The sequence below is a fragment of the Bufo bufo genome, chromosome 8 (assembly GCF_905171765.1).
Source record: "Bufo bufo chromosome 8, aBufBuf1.1, whole genome shotgun sequence".
In the NCBI taxonomy this organism is placed as follows: Eukaryota; Metazoa; Chordata; class Amphibia; order Anura; family Bufonidae; genus Bufo; species Bufo bufo.
Genome location: NC_053396.1, coordinates 17,477,709 through 17,498,214, shown reverse-complemented (window position 1 = coordinate 17,498,214; position 20,506 = coordinate 17,477,709).

Below are 20,506 nucleotides of genomic sequence, written 5' to 3'. Positions count from 1 at the left end.
CAGCTCAGCTCCATTGAAGTGACGGGAGCTAAACTGCAGTACGGTACACAACCTGTTTACAGGCGTGGCGCTGTTTTTGGAAGAAAGCCCCTTTAAGTTAAACCTCTGCTAGAAACTAACCCAAATATAGGGTTCTCACCTTGGGCGCCCATTGGACAAGTGAATACACTCATAGTACATGTTGTTCACTGCAGCTTGCTAAAAAACACTACAAAACCTAAAATAAAACCTAAAAAATTTCACGTGAAAATAATCTGTGGTGGAATGTGCAAACATAAAGTGGAATCGCCTTCGAATTTCTCTTAAGGTAGGACTGTCCATGCAGGTAACACCTGTACATAAGCTATGACCTATAGGAACGTTATAAAATTGCACTTAAAATCTGTTGCCAAATAAAAAATGTTCTTCAAAAAGTTTCATTCTAAATCATTACCTCCCCAAGATTAACATCCGGTGATTTAATTTTTTTTTTAATGATGATTGACTTTATACTTTCAGTTTTATGTTAATGGTCCGTTGTCTGGTTTTATGTCCCTATCTTTATATACAGAAAATAAAAGCAATTTTGGTTTATTGGTAAAAAAAAAGAAAAAAAATGAAAAAAAATCTGTATGTAAATTGTTCCTCGTCCGCTGAATGCTGTGGAATATGTGTCTGTCAATGTGTATTATTTATTTGCTCCTTAATGATGAAACATTTCAAGACATTGAATAAATTTGTCAGCAAAAATGCTAATTCCATCTGGATGAAATTTATTGAGTAGAAATTATTTTACCTCTTGTGGAGAAAATGCAGTTTACCGCCTCTTAAAATATCCAATTAATTATAAATATATTTTTGATATATATATTTTTTGGGGGGAATTTTTTTGGGGAATTGTAATATATATTTTTTTAAATGTTTTTTTTTTTTTCTTGCATCCCAAGCGGGAACAGACTTGCTGTGTTCAGGAAGCTAGGGCGAATGCTAATTAATATTATTATAATTATTACATTTTTTTAAGTAGATTAGAATTAGTTTGGCTTTTAGGTGTGCTACCAAGGGGCTGTCACGGACGTTCCCGCGACAGGTGGCAGGATATTGGTGAGACTGGCAGCATGTGGTTTGATCTGACATGTTTTCCGTTTGGATCAAGTGATGTCTGTGTTGTTTCTGGTGCTCGCCGCCTCTTCTTTCCCCAGGTGTGGCTATTAGGGTCATTTAACCTTCTCAATTTATAGTTGCTTCTCCCACAATGCTGTGCGGTTTATAGCTTTTGTTTGGACCTTTTGGATAGTTTGTGGTTGGATCTCAGGTGAGTTCCTGATGCTTCCATTGCTCCTTTGAAGTTAAGTCTTTCCTTTCCCTTTTGTATTTTGTTGGGGTTCTGTGTGTTCCATTTCCCTATTGTTTGTATTAGGCCTGAAGGAGACTCCTGTTCGTCCTTCCTTTTGGAGGAACAGGCAGTCTCGTCCCTGCCATTAGTACCAGGGTTCTATAGGGCTTGATAGGACTCTAGGTATTCCTGCGTATGAACTCACCTACCTTTGGGGTCTGTTCATACTTTGTCAGTCAGGATTTTTGTTAGCGTTTTCACTAGGAGGTGTCCATCTTCATTCCCTAGTTCTCAGGCCTGATTCTCTGTTCCCCCCTTCCCTCCTATGCTCGGTGTGGTGTTTCCCTCCCACACCGAAGCATGACAGGGGTCTTACAATTATGAATCGTAAAATTCCCCTGTGTGCAGTTTATTTTATTTCCAATTTGACAAATTCGGAATATTCTGATTATGAAGGGTTCAAAATTTTCTCTTGTCGGACCATCACTATGGAGGTGATCAGTGCAGTAAACCGGAGCCTGAAAGGTGGGCACAGGCACCATGACGTCTCATACAACCAAGCATTTACAGGTTCATGTGTTTTATTATGCTTTTCTTAAAAAATTTAAATAAATAAAAATTGCTTTATAAAAAAAAAAAATGAAATCGATGCTACGGATAAAGAGGCTGTCTAATTAGAGATTCTGGGTTAATTAGTGTGGGAGGTGGTCTCCTATTCAGGATTTTCATCTCTTGGCTATAGTGGAGAACGGTTATAAAGAGCGTCTCTTGCTCTGGAGGTCCTGTCCTGTCCTGCATTACACAGACAACCCATTGATGTGAATGGACACTATGTAATGCTTCATTTCCCCACTGGTGGCGCTGCAGGGAAATTGAACACCTATTGCTAGTTTTTTTCTGAGAACGCTTTATGATCTGCTTATTGTTAAAGGATAACTGTCATATTTTTTTTTATTTGCTAGTTTATTAGAGCTAGGCATGTATACCTGAGTTAGTCTGTCAATGATTGCTAAAAGATCTGTAATTACCTTATAATAACAGCTTTAATTAATGTCTCCTGTCCCTTTCCACTGCTCCCTTAAAAGACTGTTGCTAGGGCTCATCTGTCTCCTAACTTAATGTAAACAGAAGACAGAGGGACGGTCCTTCACAGTGCATGCCTGCATTAGGCTTCAGAGTGAGGAGGCGTGTCTTTCAGTAATCCAATCTGATTGGCTGTCAGGAAGCTGCTGGCTACAGCAAGTGTGTATGGGAAGTAAGGGGAGGCAGTTTTGGCCTCATAGAATTGGCAGAGGAGCCATCTTGAGAAGATCCTCATATTGTAGGATTGAAGACAGCTGTAACTAAGGGGAAAACTCAAGGAAAACGGTGGTATGTGAAGAAACTAAAGATAGCTTTATGTATAATGCTCCTGCAGCAGTAACATATGCTAAAATTGATTTTGTGATGCAAACATGACAGTTACCCTTTAAGGGACTCTTCTAACAAGCAAAGGTTGACCAAAGTGGAGGACACCTTTCAAGTGTTATGGCGGCGGTCTGTGCTCACTGTCGATCCTCTCCTGCTAGTGGGCACTACCGGCACCTTGAACACCGGCTCCGCTGTCTCAGTGGTCCGGTGGCTGGTCCTAACAGTATCTTCCTCTTCCTGGCTGGCCATCCTGGTTCCCAGACTAGTGCTGCACTTCCATCTGCAGACTGAGGCATGCCTCTTGGCGGCATTGCCTCTCAGGGCACGCGCCCCCCTCGGCGCCCCCTTTCCTTCCTCAACCTATGCCTGGCCTCCTTAGGATATGTAAGGTACCTTCAACTCTGAGAAGGTGCCTGAGCAGTAGCTTCAAGTTCGCTGGTTTACTGCAATTGTTGCTGTGTGTTCATTTTCCTTTTTTGTGCACCGACTTCTGCCTTGACCTTGGACTGGTTACCGGCTTGCTCGTACTCTGTCTGCTCTGACCTTGGCCTGTCCCTATGTTTTTACTTGATCCCTCACTGCTTCATACTGGTGTCCCCTGACCTTTGTGGGTCAGCAGTCAATTGAACAGAGACTCCAAGAGGTAGTGGCCTGGTGGTTCCCCTGCAGCAGAGTCATGATCCCTGTGGACCACCTGAGGAGCCACTAAGACAATGCCTTTAGGAGTAGCCCCTAGCCACTTAGAGATTTTCTGGATTTTTTTTATATGTTTTGTTTTTTACTGTACAAAAAAGTGCAGGAAAAACAATCCTAAAGCTAGTTTATATAGCTGGGATGTAGTAAAACGAGCAGACCCTATTGTTCTAACCCTGGACAACAACTTTATGCTGTCGACAAGTAATATAGCAGGACAGCTATTTTTCCTCACGGCTCCACCATAAACCAAGCTGAGCTTGCCTATTTATGTCAATGGGGAGGCAGAATCAATGCAACACGCCTGATCCTTTTTTTCAGCATGATATTGAGGGACCATCAGGAAGACACCTCAGATCTATCAAAACTGGTAGGTTCAGGTGACATATGTAATGCGTATGGCCAACTTTATTATATCCATCTACAGGACGTTGCCATATCTTAAGCTTACGAAGGTAGCCAGATGACATCACCCATTCTACAGGATGATAAGGGGTAAAGAACAATTCAGCATCCTATTGTTTAGATATTTCTGCCGATGGTAACCCTAAAAAGAGCAGTTTGCATTGCTGCCCACCAGGGTGTCTGTTATGACAGCACCCCAGGCCTTCTATCGGCGGATACGGGAGACACTGTGATGTAAGTCACAAACACAAGATGACCCTATGAAGGAGAGAAGGGAGCAGAGAAGAGTCAATGTCCATATCACGGCCATGATGGTGAAGAGGGTTTGGCTGTTGTCACCATTCAAAATGCCGCAGCCATGACTAGGAAGGAATAGAATCTAATACAAACATAAAATATTAGAAAATAAAAAAAGAAAATAATAAATATATATAAAAATTTTATTTTATTAAAAAATTCTATTTTATATATATATTTTTTTATATTGTACATAGCTGCTTACAACCCTGACTATGAAGGAGTAGAATCTAATAAAAACATAAAATAAAAAAATATTAAAATATATATTTTTCAAAAATGAAAAAAAATATATACATAAAAAAAATGCACATAGCTGTCTACAACATGTAATAAACTGCCTTTCCACCTCCAGATATTAATTAAAATCCATCCAGAATCATAGATTAAATCCCTGGACACCACTTGAGCGCCATTTAATAGCTTGTATTATAAAACGACTCATTAGCGATATTCTCCAGATAGGTTACCCTCCACCGCGGCGCACACAAGACGGATCGCCAAATTAATTGAGATATTCTGGTCGTTCAAAAGCCACCTGGCAAGAAGGAACGCTTGATCTTATCTCCACATCCTTAGGGCCCTCGAGGGACTCTTAACACTTTATAATCCTGTCCGAGCATGAAAGCTCTTATGGAGGCACGGTTCGGTGCGGGGCCCCTGGGGACTTTGGTAGAGTAGGGGCCATATGCCCTTTACTTATCATCATATCTCTGCTGGAATATCAACCTCATCATCCGAGGTGATCAAGAAAATCTTAGTCCTACTCACCCTGGTGATGGAGGTATGAAAAAAAAAATTATTCCATTTTTTTTTGTGCAGTTAAAAATGTTATATTTTTCCTTAAAGGGGTTGTCCTGGAGAGAAAAAAAACATGGCTGCTTTCTTCTGAAAACAGCTCCGCGCCTGGACACCCAGTTGTATCTTTATTCATAAACCTTTATTATTCCTGCTAGAAGTTTTGGAATCCAGGTACCACTGTGTGCTACTAATTGGGGGGGGGGGGGGGGGGGGGGGTGTCCCTGCACAACTTGACATTGTTTAATCAGTGCTGCCAGTTTCAGCCTGTGCAGGGACAGAAACCCAACTGGTAACACCCAGTTGGACTTTTATTCCTAAATTCAGCGCTGAGCCACCTTCTCCTCTGCTTCTGGTCCCCGCTGGATCGAAAGTGTGATATGCCGTCTACGCTTACATCATCACAATCAGCCAATCAATGGTCATGTGTCAGCACATGTCACTGCTGAGGCCATTGAAAGGCTTGTGTGTAGATGCTACGTCACATTTCCAGTACAGCAGGAACTGGAGAAGAAAGAACCTCAGCACTGGAACCAGAGAACCAGTCACTGGGGAGTCTATTTTTTTTCTCGCAGAGAACCCCTTTAAAGGGGCTGACCCACAATATAATGCATCTGTATAGCGCCACCTGCTGTTTATTTTTTTTCTTATTTCTGTGTCCAGCTCACTCAGATGGAAGCACATACTCAGTTCCATCCATCAACTGCCACCGACTGCAGTAGAAAGGACACGCCCCTGAGAAAGTGCATGCCCCCTGAGCTGTCAGCTTGATATAAATTTATTAGAGCAATGAATGGGGAGATCTCTGGATCCATGTGAGGTACGGGGCTGGTTCTAGCTTTATTAGAAAGAGATTGTCCTGTACTATATGATTGTGGATTTTCATTATTTGAATTAAAGGGGTTCTCCCATCTTGGAGATTGTGGGCATATGGCTAGGATATGCACCCAATGTCTGATATGTGCGGGTTCCAACTCTGGAACCCATATCTATCCTTAGAACGAAGCCCACACAGTGACGGAAGATGTACCGCGCATACGCGGCCGTCCTCCATTCATTTCTATGGGAGTGCCGAAAATAGCTGAGTAGCGCGCTCACCTATTTTTGGAATTCCCTTGAAATCAATAGGAAGCGCACCGTTAAAGGGTTTCTATCACTTCGTTTCACCTATTTAGCTTTCAGACACTAGCGATCCGCTAGTGTCTGCTTTATCTAACCATCCTAATATAAGAGCTTATTGTCCTGCCGTTTAGCTAAAAAAAAAACTTATATAGATATGCAAATGAGCCTCTAGGTGCTATGGGGGCGTGATTAGCACCTAGAGGCTCCGTCTACCTTAACAAACTGCCGCCGCCCAGCGCGTCCCTCCAGCCCGCCCATCTCCTCCGGAATGCGATGCTCCTCGTATTCGGCGCATGCGCAGTGAATATCTGATCGCTTCCCTGCTCAGACATCTCCACTGCGCCTGCGCCGATGACGTCATAGTGCTCCGAGGAACAGGCGCAGTGGAGATGTCTGAGCAGGGAAGCGATCAGACATTCACTGCGCATGCGCAGAACAGAGACGCGCACGGAGAGGATCGCTTCAGCTGGAGATGGGCGGGCTGGAGGGACGCGCTGGGCGGCGGCAGTTTGTTAAGGTAGACGGAGCCTCTAGGTGCTAATCACGCCCCCATAGCACCTAGAGGCTCATTTGCATATCTATATAAGTTATTTTTTTAGCTAAACGGCAGGACAATAAGCTCTTATATTAGGATGGTTAGATAAAGCAGACACTAGCGGATCGCTAGTGTCTGAAAGCTAAATAGGTGAAACGAAGTGATAGAAACCCTTTAAAGAGCAGCCACCGCTCCATTCACTTCTATGGCGCTGTGACCACGCATGCTCTGTGCGTCCTCCGTCACTTTGTGGGCTCCGTTCTAAGGATAGGTGCGAGTCCTAGAGGTGGGACTCACACCTATGAGACACTGGGGGCATATCTCAGCCCAGGGGTCAGCAACCTTCGGCACACCAGCTGTGGTGAAACTACGACTCCCGGCATGTAAACTTGCTTGGCTGTTCTGAGAACTCCCCAAAAAGTGAATGGAGCATGCTGGGAGTTGTAGTTTCACCACAGCTGGAGTACCAGAGGTTGCTGATCCCTTTCCTAGCGATATGACCCCAATGTTCAACATGGGACAATCCCTTTAATCATGGAATAACCCATGTATGCAGCAGAGCTGAGTGTGTGGAGCCTGTATATGAGGAAAGGGATGCAAATGAGCTCTTAACAAGCTCCGCCTCTAAGGCCACTAGATGTAAGGCAGCTATCCTATAAGTCAATGTTCAGCTCTTTAGCTAAGCCTTAAGACATGACTTGGATATTAAATAAGCCAGCACCTCATCTGCAGACAGCTGTTTCGGGGTGATTGCCCCTCATCAGTGCAGAGCAGAGAGTACTGGCTTGACTGGGTGAGAGGCCTGTCAGGGTTAGGGGGGTATTATCTCTCCTCAGGGAGCCCAGTCAAGCCAGTACTCTCTGCTCTGCACTGATGAGGGGCAATCACCCCGAAACAGCCGTCTGCAGATGAGGTGCTGGCTTATTTAATATCCAAGTCATGTCTTAAAGAGGACCTTTCACCGATTCTTACCCTATGAACTAAGTATACAGACATGTGGAGCGGCGCCCGGGGATCTCTCTGCACTTACTATTATCCCCGGGCGCCGCTCCGTTCTCCTGCTATGCCCTCCGGTATCTCCGTTCCCTAAGTTATGGTAGGCGGAGTCTGCCCTAGCGCTGGCCAATCGCATTGCAGAGCTCACAGCCTGGGAGAAAATAACCTCCCAGGCTGTGAGCTCTGCGCTGCGATTGGCCAGCGCTAGGGCAGACTCCGCCTACCATAACTTAGGGACTGGTATCTCCGCCTACTATAACTTAGTGAACGGAGATACCGGAGGGCATAGCAGGAGAACGGAGCGGCGCCCGGGGATAATAGTAAGTGCAGTGAGATCCCCGGGCGCCGCTCTACATATCTGTATAGTTAGTTCATAGGGTAAGAATCGGTGAAAGGTCCTCTTTAAGGCTTAGCTAAAGAGCTGAACATTGACTTATAGGATAGCTGCCTTACATCTGGTGGCATTAGAGGCGGAGCTTGTTAAGAGCTCATTTGCATCCCTTTCCTCCCAGAATTCCAGAGGAGCATGTATGGCCTATAATTCTCCTCACGCTGATTAAGGCGCTCTCTCCCTAAGGAGAGATTGTACCCCCCTGAGCCTGTATGGTGACATGTGGGTGTCTTGTGGTTTCACAGGACTGATAAAAAAACAAAACAAAAAAAAACACAAAACATTGGTGTGCCTCCGTGTGAAATCGGGGTCTTTCTTAGTCACAGTAGGACCCCATGATAATTCTATGGGTGCTAAACCAAGCTACATTTACATCGAGCCATACTAAAATTCTGCCAAAAAACATAAAACTATTAACAAAAATTCCCTGTGTGAACATCTCTGACCAAGTGCAGAGCTCCCACATAGTAATCATGGTGGGCGCTGACTTGTCCGTCATACACAGGGCAAAAAAAAATGTTACGAAAATTTGTACAAAAATTTATTTGACCAATGGTTCCTGCCGATGTTGATTTTTTATTTTGTAGAATTATCATCGACCATTATGATTTTTGTTACAATGTTCTAAAAAAGAATAAAACAAAAACAAACCTACAAATAAAAATAAATAAATAAACAACAGTTCCCCGGTGTGGCGGTGTAGATGTGCTTCATCAGGCTGTACAGAAGAAGTTGAATGAGTCATTATAATGGGCGGGGATGTTTATATACAGCTAATGGGACGTTCTGTATCCAAATGGTAATTATTCAGGACACCAGCTGATGTTGACTCTACAAAGTCCCCCCGGGGGCATCACTGGCATCACTGCCTCCCTCCTGGGGGTCCTACATGTTGTCGCTTCATTAAGTACTAAATGGTTGCATTAATCCTAACTGCTCTTCAGAGATGTAGCTGTCAGACATAATTTAGTCCATTCCAGCTGACTCGGGCACTGACGAGCCTCCCGGTAAAAGTGAATCGGAGTCCCAGCAGTACAGACGGGAGGCTGGTCTCCTGCAGGACAATGGCAGCAGAGGAGCATTCGTCATTGTCACTAGCGGCACTCTCTAGCACAGAATACGGCCGCAGAATAATCCTACAAATGTCCCCGTTATACATGGAGGGGATCGGAATGTTTGTAGATTTTTTGTAAAAAAAAAAAAAAAAGTTAATGGGCATCTGTCAGCAGTTTTGCACCTATGACACTGGCTGACCTGTTACATGTGCACTTGGCAGCTGAAGGCGTCAGTGTTGGTGCCATATTCACATGTGTCCGCATTGCTGAGAAAATGATGTTTTAATATATGCAAATTAGCCTCTAGGAGCAACGGGGGCGTTACCATTACACCTTAAGGCTCTGCTCCCTCTGCAACTGCTGCGTCCTCTGCACTTTGATTGACAGAGCTTTAGCAGGAAGGACATGCCCCAAGCTGTGATAGAGAGAGAGAGCTGCAGCAGGAAGGACATGTCCTCTGAGCTGTGATAAGGAGAGAGCTGCAGCTAAAAAAAAGACATGCTCCCTGAGCTGTGATAGGAAGAGAGCTGCAATAGTAGGAACATGCCCTCTAAGCTGTCATATGGAGTGAGCTGCAGCATAAGGGGCATGCCCACTGAGCTGAGACACGAAGAGCTGCAGCAGAAAGGTCACACCTCCTGAGAAAGGGTACACCCCCTAAGAAAGGACATGCCCCCTGAACTGCAGCCTAAAATAAATCGAGCAGTGCAACTGGAGCAATGAATGGGGAGATCTCTGGACCCATGTGAGGTCCAGGGCTGGTTCTAACTTTGTTAGAAAGAGATTGTCATGTGTGTATGGTTTTCATTTGTTACATTAATGACAGAATAGCCCCTTTAAGGGGAATTTCCAGGGAAATAATAAAAAGGAGGCTACAAAGGATTAAAATTAAAAAAATAAGCCTTACTCGCCCTCACCGATCCTCCACCGCTACCGTTCTGACACTGGTCCGGACCCTGCTGCTTTTCCCTCCCTGGTCCTGACTCACATGGCAGAGGTGGGTCACCAGTATAACCAGTGAGTGAGCCTTTCATGGCGTTTCTGGTGAGCCATTAGAGTGAAGTAAAGAGGACAGGACCAGTGTCTGAACAGCAGAGGGGCTCGGTGAGGGACAATATGGCTTACTCTTTAACCCTTTGTGGCCTGCTCTTTTGACGCTCCTATTTTTTTTTGTTTGCCAACTACTTTCCCAATGGGCAAGGCTAATGATTCACCTACAGTTGGCAGAGCAATGGCTTCCTTATTGACTTCCTAGCCAGCTGCCTACTTTGTCTACCTCAGGGTCCATACTCTTGGTGGTAATAGTGGGCATAACTTACCTTTGTTCACCATGTCTACCCCTTATATTTTGCAGAGAAAGATGGCTGCCATTTCTAGCACTAGAGAGTAGGGTATTGGGAAACTCTCTTCTCTTAGGGGTAGAGTGACAGGAGGTATTGTCTGCAACTCAACTACTTTTCCTGATGAAAACAGTAACTTGATGACTCGAAGCTTAAAGAATTCTTCATTTTCGTTGTTCAACTCAAAATTATTTTATCTAATTCTTCAGGACTAATCAAGTTATCTACAGCCAGGAAGCAGCGAGGAAAAAAGTTGAGGAGCTGGTTTGGTTTCAGTGGAGACAATGAGGGATATTTGTATACGAAGAACCGAATCCAGAAGGTTGACGTCCTTGGTGGGTCTACAGAAGAGGGGATTTTTGTCTTCTTTTGTTTGTTAGGACTGGCTATAGAAAAGTCTTAACCCTCTAGATGTGGACACCTTGTGTGGTTTTTGTCCTGTGTTGTGTCCTCAGAATTACCTGGAGCTAAAGATTGATTGTGTGAGCCCAGAGGGATTATCTACATTTTTGACACATGGCTCATTCATTTCCTTCTGTTGTGTTGTCCACCGTCCACAATGCATTGAGTTACCCACCAGCTGGAGGAGGAAATCCCTGTTTTGTGTTCACTATGTTGACTAGAATAATTTGGTTACGTATTATTTATAGGTCTATTATGGACAAACGTGTTTGTTAATTTCACCGACTCTTGACCTGGTTGGTCCACTAAACCCTATCTTGGATCTCACCATTCAATGGAAAGCCAACAGTTTTTGTTTACTAAGTTGTACAATTTGAGTGCCTGCTATTGAGTCTTATGTTACGGTTTTTGGTTATTTTTCTAATGGGAGCAAATATCACCCACGCATTCTCCTTCAGCCCCCAAAACTGGGCTTATTGAGAAGTTTTGGCTTATTTTGGAGATAAAACCCATCTTGAATGTGAGCATTCAATGGAAAGCCAACATTTTTTACTATGTTGTACAATTTATCCCATGCGTGAGTGTTATTGAGTTTTATGCTACAGTGTTATAGTTCTTATGGAAGCAAATATCATCCACATATTCTCCTTCAGCCTCTAAAGCTTGCCTTACCAGGAAGTTTGGAGAAGACACACTTTCTAATTTGGAGCTGAACCCTACCTTAGATCTCAGCATTCAATAGAAAGCCAACACATTTTACTAAGTTGTATAATTTGAGTGTTTGTTATTGAGATTTATGTTAAGGGTATTGGTTATTTTTCTCATGGGAGAAAATATTTCCCACACATTTTCCTTCAGCCCCCAAAGCCTGGATCATTGAGAAGTTTGGAGAAGTTTCTGGTTTGGACCTGAACCCTATTTTGGATCTCAGCATTTAGTGGAAAGCCAACACTTTTTATTATGTTGTACAATTTGCCCATGAGTGAGTATAAGGCTACTTTCACACTAGCGTTTTGGCTTTGCATTTGTGAGATCCATTCAGGGCTCTCACAAGCGGTCCAAAACGGATCAGTTTTGCCCTAATGCATTCTGAATGACAAAAGGACCCGCTCAGAATGCATCAGTTTGCCTCCATTTAGTCATCATTCCGCTCTGGAGGCGGACACCAAAACGCTGCCTGCAGCGTTTTTCTGTAGGTCCAGGGATGCGGAGCGAGACGGATCCGTCCTGACACACAATGTAAGTCAATGGAGACAGATCCGTTTTCTCTAACACAATAGAAAACTGATCCGTTCCCCATTGACTTTCAATGGAGTTCATGACGGATCCGTCTTGGCTATAGAAGACATAATACAACTGGATTCGTTCATGACTGATACATGCGGTTGTATTATTGTAGTGGAAGCGTTTTTGCAGATCCGTGTCGGATCCGCAAAAAACACTAGTGTGAAAGTAGCCTCATTGAGTTTTATGTTACAGGTGTTGGTTATATTTCTCACAGAAGCAAATATCTCCCACACATTCTTCTTCAACCCCCAAAGTTGGCCTTATCAAGAAGTTTAGAGAAGGCACACTTTCTAGTTTGGAGCTCTCAAAGTTGATCATACACTTAAAGGGATTTTCCTAAGACAAACAAAGTCAGACTCCTACGATGAGTGGGGCTCTAACCACTGGGACCACTAGAATGGGCCTCTTGAGCCCCTGTTTTGGAAGAAATCTGAATAGAAAGATGGTCATGCATGGATGCTTCATTCCATCTCTATGGGATTCAGAGAGACAGCCCCATAGATTCTCCCTGTTACTGCAACATAAATTGAATGAAGCAGCAGCGAACGTGTGACCACTGCACCTCAAGAATTGGGGGGTGTTTGGAAACCCTGCCAATCATACACTTATCCCCTATCTTGTGGATAGGGCAGGGATTTGTCCTGAAGTCTGTTTGTTTGCGGAGATTTACCCCTATTTCCCCTATGCAAAGTCATCAACTCCCAGACAGAATGACCTTTTTGATGTCTGGTTTAGCTATGTTATTATGTCTGAAGACTTGTTTTTGTCTAGAAAATCTGCTTTGTCATTCTCATTGATTATTACTGAAGTTCTAATGCAAGTCTATGGCAGAAGAAAATTGTAACATTGTATATGTTTGGGCTGTGCTTCTCCAGTCCACCTATCCCACTAGAAAGAGAGCAGCTAGAGACCCTAGTTGTCTGCAGTGAGATATCAGTGCTTAGAAGAAGAGACTCCACCAGACTACTTGAGTGACCAGAAGAAGACGCTGAGACAGAGATACTCTGCCACAGTCCTTGGTTTACCAGCCTTTGACTAGGGTACCAGCCACCTTAGAGAGAGAGGGACAGCTAGCTCAGGCCTTTCCTCAGCACCAAACCTTCTTCTGCCAGGGAGGAGACTGGAGAAGCCAGCTCAGTGCGGAGAGTAACAATACGTGCTGATACCTCAACGGTGTCTGAGGGACCCAGCATAGCATTGGGGGCCACACCAAACCTGACCCCTGAAGGTCATGGGAAAGACATGAAGCAGGAAGCATACACCAGGTCCTACCGATCTAGGAGGTAAAACCAGGCACTATAATGGGACCTCTCTGTAGGCCTCTGCTAAGGTCCTAAATTGTTGCATAAAACATTTTGCATAACATATACGAGTCAATATTTTTTTTAAATAAAATTAAAAAAACTTTCCTTCCAAACTAGGATTCCAGCCTATTAAAATCTTAGTTTAATTTAACTTTATTTATAATAACCTGGAGAACCCCTTTATGTAGACATCAAAATCCATCCTAACGGTCGCACAACTCAAGATGCATCTGCATGAAATATTCCCATCTTAGGGTCGTCTAGAGGATACTACCAGCGTTATGCACGGAGGACGGGTACACAGTATACAGCTATATCTATGGCTTAAACATGGCGGGATCAGTGCTGCAGAAAATGGATGCTGATGGGCCAATAACGAATTGTTTTATAGTCGGGGACGGTGACTTATTAGATCAATTAATACAGATTTCTTTGGACGTTTTAAGGGGCGTCGAGCTGAGACAACATTAAGGTTACCACCGGCAATAAATGCAAAAGCCCAGACGCCGATTAGTCACGGTACAATATGTTTATGATAACAAATAACGGTTCATTACATTAGATCCCTTCCAAGGGGACGAGGGGGGCCAAGTCCTCCCCAAAACTAATGGACATTTTCTTTATGAAGTCACCAGTACCGCATTAATTCTAATGCTGCTTATTTATGTGAAGGGGAGAGAACAAAGAGGGAACTGGACCGGTGGGGTGAACAGGCCGAACCAACTCATTCTCCATATGTGTTCCGGGGAATCCATCAAGCGGGATGAAAACGCCGCCAGCATCTCTTTCGAGATTGGAATTAAAATGTAAATAATTTAAAAATTATTCAATGTCAGGATGGCGCAGTAAAAGGTCGTATTGTTGGTGAGCCTCATTTATCTCCCGCCGCGATCTAAGAGCCTTAGTTTTTTTCCCTTAACGGCTCCAAAAATGAATGTTTTTTTGCTCTGAACACAGTAATTTTTAACAATTACGGCTGACAGAGATTGGTCGCCACAGCCGATGCGCTTGCAGGTTTTTCACGCTTGTCTTAAGTAAAAAGAATCATGGGTTATAGGACTATGCAAAGACTAGCCAGGGAGGGACAATTTTTTTTGCTCAAGCGGCGTTTTGTTTTGCCACTGTTTAAATTATTTTTTATTAAAGCAGACCCATCAGCAGGCTCAACTTTATGTGACCAAACATACGGCCTGGTACTAGGGTTGATACTGCGGATTAACATGATGCCTGAATGGCGAAAATCCATTTTGCTATTCGATTAAAGACAAAATTCTCTTCTATATGTAAATTAGGACTTGAGTGCACCGAGCCTAGCCACTTGGTGCACCCCAGCTCCTCCATTTTCCACATCCCGCCCTCCCCTTGACAGAGCTAGGCCCTCAGCGTACAGCGCATGCGCAGTACATCTAATACTTATTGTGCATAAGCTGCAATTGCGGCGCATGGTACTGGCATGGTACTACAGATCCAGGGGAAAGGATGCTGATGCCTGGCACTGCCAGTTAGGGGGCGTAAAAGGAGCTGGGGTGCACCGAGAGACTAGGGCTCTCCCCTTGGTGCACTCCAGCTCTAATTTACATATAAAAGGTAATCATGATTTCACTAGAACGGCAAAAACAGACTTTTGACATCCAGGTATTGTATTAATCAGCAGGATCAACCCTACCAGGTAGTATGCCTGATTATTAGGGTTGATCGGGCTGCCAACTCCTCTTTGATAGGTCTGTACCTCTTACAATGTAAATCTGTAGTCTCCCTCACTTGTTTGATCAGTTCCAGCACCTAAACTCCAGTGTTCCCCTCTGGCGCTGCATTGATGATGTGCCCGACTACCCCATGCGACCCATGAGCCCAATGACTGGCTGCAGTACCATAAAAAAAAGACTAGGGGGAGCATCAGAGTGGAGGTGCTGGAACGGCAGGAGATCAGCGAGGTGAGAAAGGCTTCTTTTGTAATAATACTCCCTACACTTACCCAAATTTTTGGGAGGTCTCAAACCCCCCCTCTTTAAATTAGACCAGGCGGGCAGAAGAAGCTCCATTTTGTTACGCTGGTCGATAGATCTGGCACATCTTGGTAGACATGTAAGACACCTTTTGACTGGTAGCAGGTGGTGTTTGACCACATATGACCAGTTACAGTAAGAACATAGAGGAGAAGATCATGGGTCATCTTGGAATGGAAGAAGATAATGGAGTGCGCCGGTTTATAGCCTTGGGCAAGGAAGAGCGAGAAAAAAGGAGGAAGGGACGGCCTGGCGTGATATGGAAACCATATTGCAAAGAAGATTGTTCTCAGATCACTGGCATAGCAGGGGACAAACGGTGACAAGTTGCAGGATCTGAGGGGGCAGGGCATGACAAAGCAAAAAAGGCAATCACTGTGTCATGCTCCGCCCCCCCATGCACTAGGCATAACACATTGCATCAGATTTAGCCATTCCTTAAAGGGGTTATGCCATGATCAATGTAAATCAGACATCATATAGTACATGACAGTCTCTTTTATAACCAGCCCTGTACCTCACATGGATCCAGATATCTCCACATTCGTTGCTCTGCTAGATTTATTTCAACCTGGTAGCTCAGGTGATGTGTCCTTTCTGCCGCAGCCCTCTACCTATCACAGCTCAGGGGACATGCCTTTTATGCTGCAGCTCTCTCCCTGTAACTGTCACAGGTTCTAACAGCAGATATGGTGGGTGGCAGTTGGATGATGAAACTGAGCATGTGCGACCACCTCTGCGAGGTGGACAGAGAAATAAGGAAGCTTCTAACAGCAGATATGGCGGGTGGCAGTTGGATGATGAAACTGAGCATGTGCGACCACCTCAGCGAGGTGGACAGAGAAATAAGGAAGCTTCTAACAGCAGATATGGCTGGTGGCAGTTGGATGATGAAACTGAGCATGTGCGACCACCTCAGCGAGGTGGACAGAGAAATAAGGAAGCTTCTAACAGCAGATATGGTGGGTGGCAGTTGGATGATGAAACTGAGTATGTGCGACCACCTCAGCGAGGTGGACAGAGAAATAAGGAAGCTTCTAACAGCAGATATGGTGGGTGGCAGTTGGATGATGAAACCGAGCATGTGCGACCACCTCAGCGAGGTGGACAGAGAAATAAGGAAGCTAACAACAGGTGGCGCAATACAGAGCTTTTATTGAATAACACAGTGACTATACAAAATTTTTAATTACATGCAATTACAAAAGTATTCAGACCCAGGTGCTGGTTTTACAAAAAGTAGAATGTTTTTCGTGGGATAAGCCCTTTAAAGGAGGCATTGCATAAAAATGGCATAAATTAACCGGTTCAATACTCAGACGTAACAAGCATTGGCATTTGGCTGATGGATAAAGTTCTTGCAGTATAATGAAATGATCCATTATTGCGATTCTTGGACCAGAATCAATGAGCGGAGCGTAGAGTTTAGTATCTGGCAGTATTATTCGGGGGGGGGGGTATCACATCTGCTGGCTGCATGTAATGTTGCCCCGCTCGTTAATGACCTTGTAGAGATTAGCATGGTCTTTTCCATATGGCACTAGATTACGTCTGGCGGCAGCTGGAAACACACAGTGTTAGATGGGATGGTTTTCATTAGACAGGCCTGACACTACACTGCCCCGAATGTCGTCAATCGTAGGCTGTCAATGCCTCTGAATACACAGCCATCCAGATGTGATTTATCAATTGTGCCAAAAACGGGTTTTATTGCTCCCTCTTCCCCCTTATTGAAGCATTCAGGGTTGGCTGGTCATTGCATATCAGGAATAATATTAACGTCCATGACCCGAGGCAAATGTCATTGCCAGGACCACGGAGTGAGGCAGAGATTGTAATTATTTTGTAAGCACATACTTACGTCTGTATGGGCCATAGGGGTTGGACGGTGTTAAGAGTTCAATGTTAAATGCGGAGATCGGACATAAAAACACCATCTAAATCATGTAGTTCGCCCGCAGGTCATCATCTCCCGAGGCCACAATCCACAAAGACCTTCTCTATGTGACCAATGTACTATGGCGGTGTTATAATGTTTGATAAAAATTAAAGGGGTTGTATAGGTTTTAAAAAAAAGTGCCGCCACATATGTCCATGCTATTGTGTCTGGTATTGTGTCTGGTATTGCAGCCTAGTTCTATTAAAGTGAATGGGGTTGAGATGCAATACCACGCGCAGTGTCCCACTGCAAAAAGGGGTCTAGTGTGCATTTCTTATATGTATGCAGGTAAAAGGCCAAAAATGTGATTTACTGTGTAGTTATACATTTTTGCTAACGTGTCGTAGCAAACAGTTGTTAGGTGGGACTGTGTACCTCTCGCCATAGGGAGGAGCATTTAAGTCAGAACATTCAGTGTGGAGACAGTGAATGTCTAGACCAGGGATCAGTTCTGAAACTACAACTCCCAGAATCCTCCTTTCACTTCTATGGGAGTTACAAAAACAGCCAAGTAAGTGAGCATGCTGGGAGTTGTAGTTCCACAGCAGCTGGAGTGCCGAAGATTGCTGATCCCTGGTCTAGACAATGAAGTGTGCTGAGGCAGCAGAACACAGCGCTGAAGAAAACTAGCCGGCAAGATATATTTGAAAAGCATTCCAGTGTTGAGAGGAGGCACGTGCAGAAGCTCTGTGGAGATAAACTGCCTAGTAAGAAGCTTATAGGATCCACAACAAACCTATTCACGAGATTCAACAAAGGCAGACTCCAGACGTAGCCACTTTACTACATCCCAGCTTAGTTTGCTGTTGGGGGCCGCCCTGTGGTTGCATAGTGAAAGAGAAGCGTTGCGCCCTATTTCTGGAGATGCACAGGCTAAAGTCAGCGTGAGGAAAATTGCTTTAAAGAGACATCTTGGCCTAGTAACTGTTACTGCAGCCGTGTAACCTGTAAGAACTGTGGAAAGAACCGCCAGTCCATGCATGCTGAGAACTAGAATGGTGTATCTGAACCTTACTGCAAGTAAATAACTGCCTCCAATACTGCAGGGGACCCTGCCTTGCACCTCACAATTCATCGGGGTGGCCTCACTTCAGTAAGTGGCATTTATGATGTAGAGAAAGGTAATGCAAGAAACTTACTAATGTATTGTGATCGTCCATATTGCCTCCTTTGCTGGCTGGATTCATTTCTCTATCACATTATACAATGCTCGTTTCCACGGTTACAGACCACCCTGCAATCCAGCAGTGGTGGTCATGTTTGCACAACTACCATTCTTGCTACTATCGCTGCAATCCTCTCCTCTCTCCTGGGCACGCTGCGCACACAACCTGTGGACAGGTGCCATGCTGTTTTTTGGAAACTGACATTTTTACAACCCCTTTAAATCCCCAATGAGCAATATTTGGTTCTCCTCCGAGCTTGAACATTAGGCTCCGTGCACAATGGCCGTACTCACCCATAGGGTCTTATGTACCAAAACTGCCCCAGAGAAGATGTGTCTTTATAGCGAAAAATTTGACATAGAAACATATGGGCCGGAGTCAAGAAAAGCAATTTTGCAGGTGACAAGCGATAAAGGTCACCATCTCCTCCCAGACATACATGGGTCACCCCTCTGCAATATAATAAAAGGTCAGATATGATGAAGATATGATTACATGACACAGATTTCTTTGCAATTTCTACACCAGGAATTGGCTATGTTTGGTATTCCAGGCTATGTCCTCATTACTAAGAACTTTCTGCTGATCAGGGAAGAGAATCGGCCCCTAATCCAACATAGCTCCTCAGAGCTTCCAGAGAATGAATGGGCACACAGCTACCTGTAGACATTCATGGGGGCATGCTGCTACCTGTAGACATTCATGGGGGCATGCTTTTACCTGCAAATATTCATGGGGCATGCTTCTACCTGTAGACATTCATGGGGGCATGCTTTTACCTCAGACATTCATGGGGGCATGCTGCTACCCCTAGACATTTATGAGGGCATGCTGCTCCTGTAGACATTCATGGGGACATGCTTCTTCCTGTAGACATTCATGGGGGCATGCTGCTACCTGAGACAATTATGGGGGCATGCTGCTACTCATAGAAATTCATGGGGGCGTACTTCTACCCATAGACATTCATGGGAGCGTGCTTCTTCCTGTAGACATTCATGAGGGCATGCTGCTACCCCTAGACATTCATGGGGGCATGCTGCTACTCGTAGACATTCATGGGGGCATGCTGCTCCTGTAGACATTCATGGGGGCATGTTGCTACCTGTAGACTTTTATGGGGGCATGCTGCTCCTGTAGACATTCATGGGGGCATGCTTCTTCCTGTAGACATTCATGGGGGCATGCTTCTTCCTGTAGACATTCATGGGGGCATGCTGCTACCTGTAGACTTTTATGGGGGCATGCTTTTACCTGCAGACATTAATGGGGACATGCTGCTACCCCTAGACATTCATGGGGGCATGCTGCTACTCGTATGGCATTCATGGGGACGTACTTCTACCCATAGACATTCATGGGAGCGTGCTGCTCCTGTAGACATTCATGGGGGCATGCTTCTTCCTGTAGACATTCATGGGGGCATGCTGCTACCCGTAGATATTCATGGCGGCATGCTGCTACCCGTAGACATACATGGGGTCATGCTGCTACCCGTAGACATTAATGGGGTCATGCTGCTACCTGTAGGCATTTATGGGGTCATGCTGCTACCCGTAGACATACATGGGGTCATGCTGCTACCTGTAGGCATTTATGGGGTCATGCTGCTACCCGTAGACATACATGGGGTCATGCTGCTACCCGTAGACATTTATGGGGTCATGCTGCTACCTGTAGACATTTAATGGGGTATGCTGCTATCCATAGACATTCATGGGGTCATGCTGCTCCTGTAGACATTCATGGGGGCATGCTGCTCCTGTAGACATTCATGGGGGCATGCTGCTCCTGTAGACATTCATGGCGGCATGCATCGACCTGTAGACATTTATGGGGTCATGCTGCTGCCTGCAGACATTGAAGGATCTATGCCGCTACCTACATACGTTTATGGGGTTATTGCCGCTACCCATATACAGGGTTATGTTGCTAGCATAGATATATCTATGGGGAGAACAACCTACTAACAAAAATATTGTATACAGGCAACTTCATTTTCTACAATATCTCCCCCGTCGGTGTATCGGCCATTCCCCGCTTGG